This window comes from Alligator sinensis, unplaced genomic scaffold, assembly GCF_000455745.1.
Source record: "Alligator sinensis unplaced genomic scaffold, ASM45574v1 scaffold526_1, whole genome shotgun sequence".
Taxonomy (NCBI): Eukaryota; Metazoa; Chordata; order Crocodylia; family Alligatoridae; genus Alligator; species Alligator sinensis.
In genome coordinates, this window is record NW_005843110.1 from 100,020 (window position 1) to 109,269 (window position 9,250).

Genomic DNA, 9,250 nt, shown 5'->3' on the forward strand with positions numbered 1-9,250 from the left:
CACAAGCTTCCCTTTCTCTCTTCAGCCCATGATTGTCTTGTCTATCACAAAGGGGTTAAACCTCTGAGTGCTACTGAAAAATGTATAAGACATTGTAAACCATCTATTCACATCACTGACCTGCCACCAGCTCGAGCTTCAACAGGAAACTTTTTGCGTGGATGACAGATTTTTCTTGTGTCTGTTTCTGAAGAGTTGTCTGTTCTGCTTAGCTCAAGAGACATAAATATTCTCTGTGATTTGGTTAAGAGTCTAGACTGATACTGCTCCCTAAAGTGCACTATCTTTGTTCTCTATTTTTTTATCCTGTTCAACAAAGAAAGCTGCTCTCTTGATTCACCAGGGAATAAGCAATATACCTCCTTCGACTGAATAAAAATATCAACATAATACATCCACAATACAGTAACTCCCAGATTAAAAAGATAGCCATTAAAAGCAGAAATGAAAAGAGTAGTTATTTTTAAAAGACTTTCTCTTTCAGCACAGTCTATTTTCCAAGCTGCCCTGCAAGAACAAATCTTCTCAGTCCCACAGAGAAATATTCTAAATATAAGTTGGGATGTTACTGACATCTGGTAGTGTTGTGTGTTCATTTAGATGGGTGTCAGGTTTTTTTAAAAACATAATGTTACTAGTTCTGTCCCAGAGGGAAGAATCCTGAATCATGACCCAGCTCCTCAAGGGAACTAGGTTCAGAACCTGACACTGTTCAGCCTTCATAGCATACGATGGATCAAAGTTTCCTTTTCTGTGTAGATGGGTGTATCTTTGTTTATCTGGGTGGAGTTTTTTCTCTTTATATGGAAGTTGCTTCAGTCTTAGGCAAAGGGGGTTTAATGACAAAGGGAGTAGAATAGATTTTCAGAATGAAAAACCCCATATCTTTTTCCCTAACTAAAATAATAATGCTAAAAAAATCCTTGTACTCTGTCTTCATACTGGAAATGGACATCAGGACACTCCACAAACAATAGATTTGTTGTACAAAAAAAAATAAATTAAATAAATAGCATAGGATAGGATCCCAGGACTGACATGACTGTTGATATGGGTCACAATGAACAGATATATATAAAGGCAAATGTGCATGTGGGAGAATAGGGGTGTAATGGTATTACCCTTTTTGAAGTTAAAGGACAGTCTTCCAGACACCAAATTAGCTTTTCACACACCTTTGGATTGTGCTACCGATGAGGTATGAATGAAGTTGGCTTTCATGGAATAGTCCCATTACCTGAGTATTTGGGGCATTCCCCAAGAAACAAGAGACCCAAGTTTTATGGTCCCTTCACCATAAGGAAGGAGTTTTTAACCTGCAGCTCTCAGGCTTCCTAGGCCAACCCTCTAAACACAAAGCCCCAGGTCAACCATTAACTTAGCCAACCCATTTTTTTTAAAGTGTAGCCACCATACCTTGCATTCAATAGTCATTGAATTAAAGAGATGGAGAGTAGTTGGAAAATGTCTGCCCACTTGGCCAGAGTCTAGGGCCTGCTCCTTTTCAAAACCAGCAGCCCTCTGAGTCACCTACACTCCAACCAGGCCATCATCTCTTCACCTCACAAGTCTCCTGTTCTTGGCTGCTCAGTGCACCAGCTTCACAAAGGAAGCTGGAAAGCAGAGAAGTAAAGTCTCATGAGTGGTATGATGCTTATGGCACTGCACTGATAAGTCAAAGAGAGGCAGATTCAAACCCATTTGTCCTGAAGTCTGCCTAAAACCCAGGTTCTTTGCTTTCTAGGGAGACTGCAGTAATCACTTGACTTAAGGAGAGAGCTTCTTGTATCCAGCATCTAAAAGTGGTATGGTCTTCCTGGGAAAATGTTGTGACTTCCATATGCCAGTAGGTGTGCACGTGCCCAGCCAGCGTGTAACCTACTGTTAATGGATAGTAGCCATGTTGATGCTTGTGTGTCCCTACTGTATGGATAATAGAATCGCAAAATGGGAATGAGTGCCCAAAAAGCCACCTTTGCAACTAAGAAGTCACCACATGGGGCTCAAAACATAATAGAATTTGTCCAGCAGGGAGCTCTACGTCAGTGCAAATCCAGGTCTGGTGTAGCAGTTAAATAGGAGTAAAATGTGCAGATCATCACAGATGGGCTCTAGCAAAACAATGTTTGGTAAATGAGGAATGACAATCCAGTAGATCACAGAGAACTCACAATATTATGTAGGGAGAGGGAGAGGAAGAGGGCAAGTGTGAAAAGGATAGGGCTGGACTAACAGAAAAGTATTCCCATTTTCCCTGTCCTCAGAATCACTAATGCAGTGTGCCTCTGTTTCCAAAGAGTGTTCTCTCCAGGTTTGGAGCAGATGCCTGCAAGGATGTTTGAGAGCATCTTTAGAAGTATGTCAACAGTTAGCAAAATCTCCAGGAAAGATGCATTCCCCAGATGTACACGTGTGAAAGAGATGTTTGATTGCATCAAGACCAGAAGGGGAAGGTTTCTAGTCCATGTAAGCACAACGACCAGGAAGAGGATAACAAAGAGGGTAACTCACAAGCTGTATGTATTAGGGAACCCCACCAGAATGAACTCTGTCACTTTGGTTTGGTTTTTCATTCCTACCACTTTTTTTTTTTAAGATCCCAAAATGCCTTATGTAATTGAGGGGAACAAAATCATATCCCATGAAAATGTAATTAATCATTCTGGTATGCATTAAAAACATATGTAACAGCTGCAAAGGCTTGCTTGGCTGCAAGCCGAGTGGGTGAGCTGTGTCTAAGAACTTTGCAAGAAAGGTGGCAAAAATTTGCAGAGGGCACAATAGCTTTTCCAAACAAAAGGTATGCTGTGCACAATGCATACTTTTTACTGGAGAATTTGAACAGTATCCAGAGCCCCCATTGCAAACTCTGAGCTCTGATTGTCTACTATGGAGCCATAAAAGCTGGAGGGAGGGAAAACCAGCTAGAGAGAGAAGCTGCAGGAGAGCTACCCTGGCTTGGAGAGAGGGGCAGAGACTCAGCCTCTCGTTTCCCCGCCAGGCAGAGGGAACGGAGCTGAAGCTTGCTGGGGAGCAGAGTTCAGGACAGAGGAGAGTCCGAGTCATCCCAGGAGAAGCTGATTTTCCACCTGGGTTGGAGCTGTGCCATCAGGGACACAGGTGCCCAGGGAAATAGTGGGGAGAGGTTGGTAACCTAGCTGGGAGCTGGGAGAAGTTGCCTGGTCAGGGACGTGCAGAGGGAAGTCCTCTGTTTGGGCTGGAAAGGCTTGTACTGCAGTGACAGAGGCCTGCAGAGAGAATCCCCTGTCTGCATGTGGGGGTGCTGGGAGAGAGAGACCCTCCCTAACCTGTGTGGGTGTGGGAGGGGACACTTAACCCCTAGTGTTTTCAGGTGGTCTATTTTTCAGAAGGAAACTAAAGAAAAGAAGCCTGTTACTTGCAGTGGCTGATTGGAGACTTGCTTTTTGCTGAGTTACCAAGAAGAGAAAAGAGTCCACTTCCCCTGCAGCAGCAGAAGCCTGGCCTCTGCCACCCGGTGGTGGATCATATGTATTGCCATTTATTGTTATGGGACGGGGAGTGTGACCAGAGGTTATGGGAGGGAAACTGTTTTAAAGTGTTATAACCAGAACAATGTAATCATTGTGGTTGTTTGATGCAAGTGGGACCACCCAGTGTGGTGGAATTATTTATCTATTGTCGCAGTTGTGAATTCTATTCAAATTGTTGGTTTTATTATTAACTATTGATATTATATACATATATGTATATGTATATATACGTGTGTGTGTGTGTGTGTATAATATTTCTTATTAATCATTTCTTTTCTGTATATAGTTGTGTATAAAAAAGAAACCCATTTGTTCATGGGGCATAAAGTAAATTCTTGGACAGTGAGGATGAGGGACACACCTCTCCATGGGACACGTCAGTCAGCAGACCTACCTGAGGGGGGTTCCCGGGGCTACTGGCCCCCTTGAGGAACCAGAATTCGGCATATTGCCCAGCCTAGCATGCCGGTGAGTGTCACACACATTTTTAATAAAATACATTCACCAGCTCTAGTTTTATCTTGAATACATTATATGGATTACTTTATATCTTTTAATATCATGTCTAAACAAAAATCATTAAAGAAAAATAATTTCTACAGTTTATCACATCCTTTACAAGCCAGTTTTCTCACAGTGTGCTCCACTTCTTTCAACAGGCAAACTATGGTATGAGTATGGCCCTAGATGGGTAAGATAGCCCAAAGTTTGGATAATTAGAACAGGATTTAGGAAAAGCCATCTGCCACTGTTCCATTCTGTGACTTTGGGCAAGCTCTGTCACTTTGAGAAGTATAGAAAAGGAGGACTGGAAGGAACCTCAGGAAGTCATCTAGATTAGTTTATTGCTCAAAGCAGGAATAACCTTATCCATAAAAGTACTGTCTAACCTATTCCTAAAACTGCACAAACAACCCTGTTGCACAGTGACAAGATGCATAGCCCAAGGGCAGCAAGAACACTCTAACCTGCCACAGGCAAGGCAAGGGGGATGAGGGTACTGTCAATGTCCCACCATGTTTAGGGTAGTAAAATAAACTTAAAAGATGCAAGGAAGAGGACGAGTGTCATAGGGTTGTAGTTGGTAGGGTTGGAAGGGATCTAAGCATATCATTAAGTCTGACCCTCTGCCATGGGCAGGAAAGAGTATTGGGGTCAAGCAACCCTGGCTAGGTGATTATCTAGCCTCCTTTTGAAGACCCCCAGGGTAGGAGCGAGCACTACTTCCCTTGGAAGTAGGTTCCAGATCCTAGCCGCCCTGACAGTGTAGTAGTGCCTCCTGATATCTAACTTGAATCCAGTCTCAGTCAACTTATGGCCATTATTCCTTGTTATTCCCGGTAGTGCTTAGGGGAACAGGGACTCTCCCATTGCATTCTGGTCCCCCTTGGCCAGTTCATAGATGGCCACCAGATCCCGGCTCAGCCTTCTCTTGTGGAGGCTGAACAGGTTCAGGTCGTAGGGGGGAGGCTACAGGCTACAGGTGTCATTGCTTTCCTTCATGCCTCATGCTTGTCTTTTCTTTCAGAATGGGTCTAATCTAATCTGGAACCTCTAAGTCTTACTGATATACAGATAAAACATTATATGACTTTGCTGCATATCATCAAATTACTACAGGGTGCAGGTCTGAATTAATATTTGGTATGGCTTATTCTGGATTTTTTTTTTCTTTCAGCTCCTGATGACTTGTATGTAGCTTCTTTCTCAATATATGCTTTCATATTTTTTTGTAACTCTGTGTAACTATATACATATAAGGAAATGCTGGTAAAATAAGATCTTAAAAACTCTACTCCTAAAAAAGTATTTTCTTGACTGTTAATGGGAAAATGGTCTGTCATTCTGTCTGTCCATTTTATATGCTATTCTATGAATTGTCAGTAATCCCTTGATTCAAGGATGATTTCTATTACGGCTCATTGATGGGTCCTGAGGTGACCTGAGAGTCCAATTCTTGAGCCACAGATCAATCTGCAGAAATTGCAGGGTTTTTTTCTGCAAGGGAGAGTAGATTGTAAATTGGGATTACTTTCTTTTCCTTTTCTTTCCTCCATTATATCTTCCCTGATTTGAGGGCAAAACACTTTATGCATGTCCTTTCACAGCATCTGATGAAGTGAGTTTGGACTCAAAGGCTACATCCAGATAAACACGGCTGTGTGGGATGTAGCACCACAGACACATCTGCAGCTCCATATACCTCACATTCAGTTGTTCTGTGTGCTGCAATGGGGGGGCAGGGGGGTGGTTGTTTTTGTTTGGGGTTTTTTTTTTACCTCTGGATATCCAGGGGTCTGCCACTCAAATCCAGAGGCTGGCTGCCTAGAACCACACTCCACCTCCCAGCCAGGCTCCGTGTGGCAGGTTCACCACTTCTGAAGCCCCACAAGGCCCCCAGGATCCCCTGTAAGGCTGCTGGCCCTAGCCTCCCCTACCCCACCCAAGGTAATTTGCCATGCACCAGAGAGCACATGGCACAGGCATTCCCTGGGGACAACTAGTGGCAGCACAAGGTGTGCTAATTGTCCCCAGAAAACCAAATGTCCATGCATGTGTGGATGAGACCAAAAGTTTGTGACACACCTATACCCTGTGGTTAGTCTAAAATGCAAATGTACCCTGCCTTCTTCTATGTAACCCTTTACATACAACATGCACTGTGTGTGTGTGTAAAAAACAGCTAAAGGCAAGGTCTGAGAAGCATTGGCAGTCCAGTTCAGTGACAATCAACAGCTGGAATAGTATGAGGGCATGGGTTACAGTGTAGGGACATCTACCATATCTGTATTCCTGTGGGAAGCAGGTACCAAGCTGAGAATAAGAGGACGGCTTTTGGACTGAATTGAGAGGTATTGGCAAGGGTAGTGTGGAGTGCATCCCAGGACGGGGATTGCTGTGGGGTGCACATCTGGAGGTGTGGTGTCATCCGAACTCTAGCTTCAGGACTGTTTTTTTGGAGCACTTGTCTCAGAAATGACAGGTGCAGGTTCAAATTCCAGGGTCACAGAATCTAGGTCTCTGGATACCTGGACATGTGGCCTCGAGTACTAAAGTCTTAGGCAAAAAGTTTGGAGGGCGCTTCATCATTAACAAATTATTTTTGGAAGAGACCAATTCTCCTCTACCACAAGTGAAACTAAACAGTTTGTGTTGCTAAATATCACCGTTATATTATAGATACAAAAGTGCTGTTCAGATACACAATGGTAAAAATAGTATTTAGGCCTTAGTCTCACAATGCCCATAAAATGAACACCAGGCATTTATACTCCACATCATTTATGCCTTTTGTGCCTAGAACAGATTGTGTCTGTTCATATGCATTTATTAGCTGGCTAAATCAATATCCACCTGGTTGATAGGAACCAGTAGGCTTTGATATAGTCTTCTCTTAGTACTACTAAATAGTTATCCCCATCCAACTGTCCTCATGCTAGAAATAATGGGTGAAAAATATCTTGAAACAAATTACATGAAATGGGTAGTTTGTTCATCACACAGTCTTCTTGGGTATTGTGAAAGTCCCAGTCTGCTTGACTAAGGAATGAAAAATGTAATATAACGCCAATAGGGTTTGAGGGAAATCAGTTGAACTATACCAATTTATATATGTGGAGGGTCTGGCTTGAAGCTTTTTTTCCTTCTACTGCAAGGGCTTCTGGAATATTTTATATTTAAAGAAATACCAAATACATGGAATTAATAAAATAAATAACTACTTTGCTGGTAAACTGTAGTGACATAGATGAAAACCCAGTGACTTGTTAATATGGTTCTTCTGTATCCCATCTTCATAGACTAAATTATTATTTAAAACCATCAGAGAAGTCAGATGCTCAATAAATCCTATTAATACTTTTGATTTTAAGGGACAGTTAGGACATTTTCCAGCAATTAAGCATTTGGTTATATTATTAATATTATTTGAATTATTATTATTTGAATTATTATTCAAATCAATGCACACTGAGAAATGCATTAGGACGCTGGGGTTTTCACATAGGAAAATAGAGAAAAATAAAATTTAATCACATGAATGGTGGAATATCAGGCAATAATAATTAATCTCTTTTCTTCCTTTTCCTCCTTTCTTGCTTTCCTGCTCACAAGAGGCATGCTTAATATAACAATTCCTCTATAAGTGTCAGTTGGATAAACAAGGGAAGGTGTTCAAATACAATAGTAGTAAAAGTGAACACAAGCATCTAGCCAGTTTTCTATCCACCTTACAGTCCATTCATCCAACTCATACTTCCTTAGCTGGTTGGAGAGAATGTTTTGGAAGACTATCAAAAGCCTTGTTAAAGTTTAGGTATATCACAATGACTGCTCTCCCTGCATCCACAGAGCCAGTCATCTCATCGTGGAAGGCAATAAGGTTTGTCAGGAATGACTTGTTCTTGGTGAGTGCATATGGATTGTTCTTAATCATCTTCTTATCCTCCAAGAGCTTAAAAATGGATTCCTTAAGGACCTGCTCCATAATTTTTCCAGGGACTGAGGTGAGGCTGATTGGTCTGTATTTCCTCACATCCTCCTTCTTCCCTTTCTTAAAGATGGACACTAGATTTTCCCTTTTCCAACCACACAGGACCTCTCCTGTGCCACAGGTTTTGAAAGATAATAGCCAGTGGCTCTGTAATCACAGTGGCCAACTCCTTCCACACCCTCAAGGTGCATCACATCCAGCCCCATGGACTTGTACACGTCCAGCTTTTCTAAGTAGTCCATAACCTGTTCTTTCACCCTCTTGGCTGCTCACCTTCTTCCCAAACTATGCTGCCAGGCACAGTCTGGAGCTGACCTTACCTATGAAGACAGGTAAAAAAGGCATTGACTACTTCAGCCTTTTCCACATCATCTGTCACTTGCCAACCCCCGCAAACCCATCTTGTTAACCTGCACATCCCTTGCTAGCTGCAACTCCAGTTGCATTTTGGCTTTCCTGATTTCATCTTGGTGTGCCCAAGCAATACTCTTATACTCCCTAGTAATTTTTCCAAGTTTCCACTTCTTTTAAGATTCCTTTTTGTGTTTTAGCTCACTAAAGAGTTCCCTGCAAAACCAAGCTGGTCTTCTTCTATACATGCTAGTCTTTTCTGTACATTGTGATAGTTCACTCCTGCACCATCAGTAAGGTTTATTTAAAATACAGCCATCTCTCTGGACTCCTTTCCCCCATTCTGAGTTAATGGCTCTTGTTAGGATGAATGCTAAGTCTAAGGCCAAAGGTTAGAGTTAAATTCAAGGTTAGGGTCAGTTCCATAGTCTTTGTTCAGCTCCTGTGATGCATCAGTATACAATAATATGTGGATTCACCTGAATGATCTTCGTACAGTTCTAGGTGTTCAGGTCAAGGTTGTACTTACGATTTGCTTTAGGGTTAGGATTTAGATTATACGGTAGTAAATTTGAATGGTCAGGGATAGGATTGACTAGAAGGTATTGTTAGAATCAAGCATCAGGCATTAACTTAAAGTACAAGTATTTGGGATCAAGTTAAGGGTTATCACATAGGCAACAGAGTAAAATTAAAGCATTAGTGTTAGGTGGCATGGTCAGATGCTTAGTCTTGTTCTTGATCCCATGATTTTCTTGTCTGGAATTGTATTCCCAAATCATCCTGAGGTTCTTCATGCTACATTGGCAACCAGATGTGGTTTGGACTGTGGGATAATGTTCATTCTATGGAGTTGGCTCAGCATCTGAAAGTGTCTTTCAGTGTTCTTTACAAT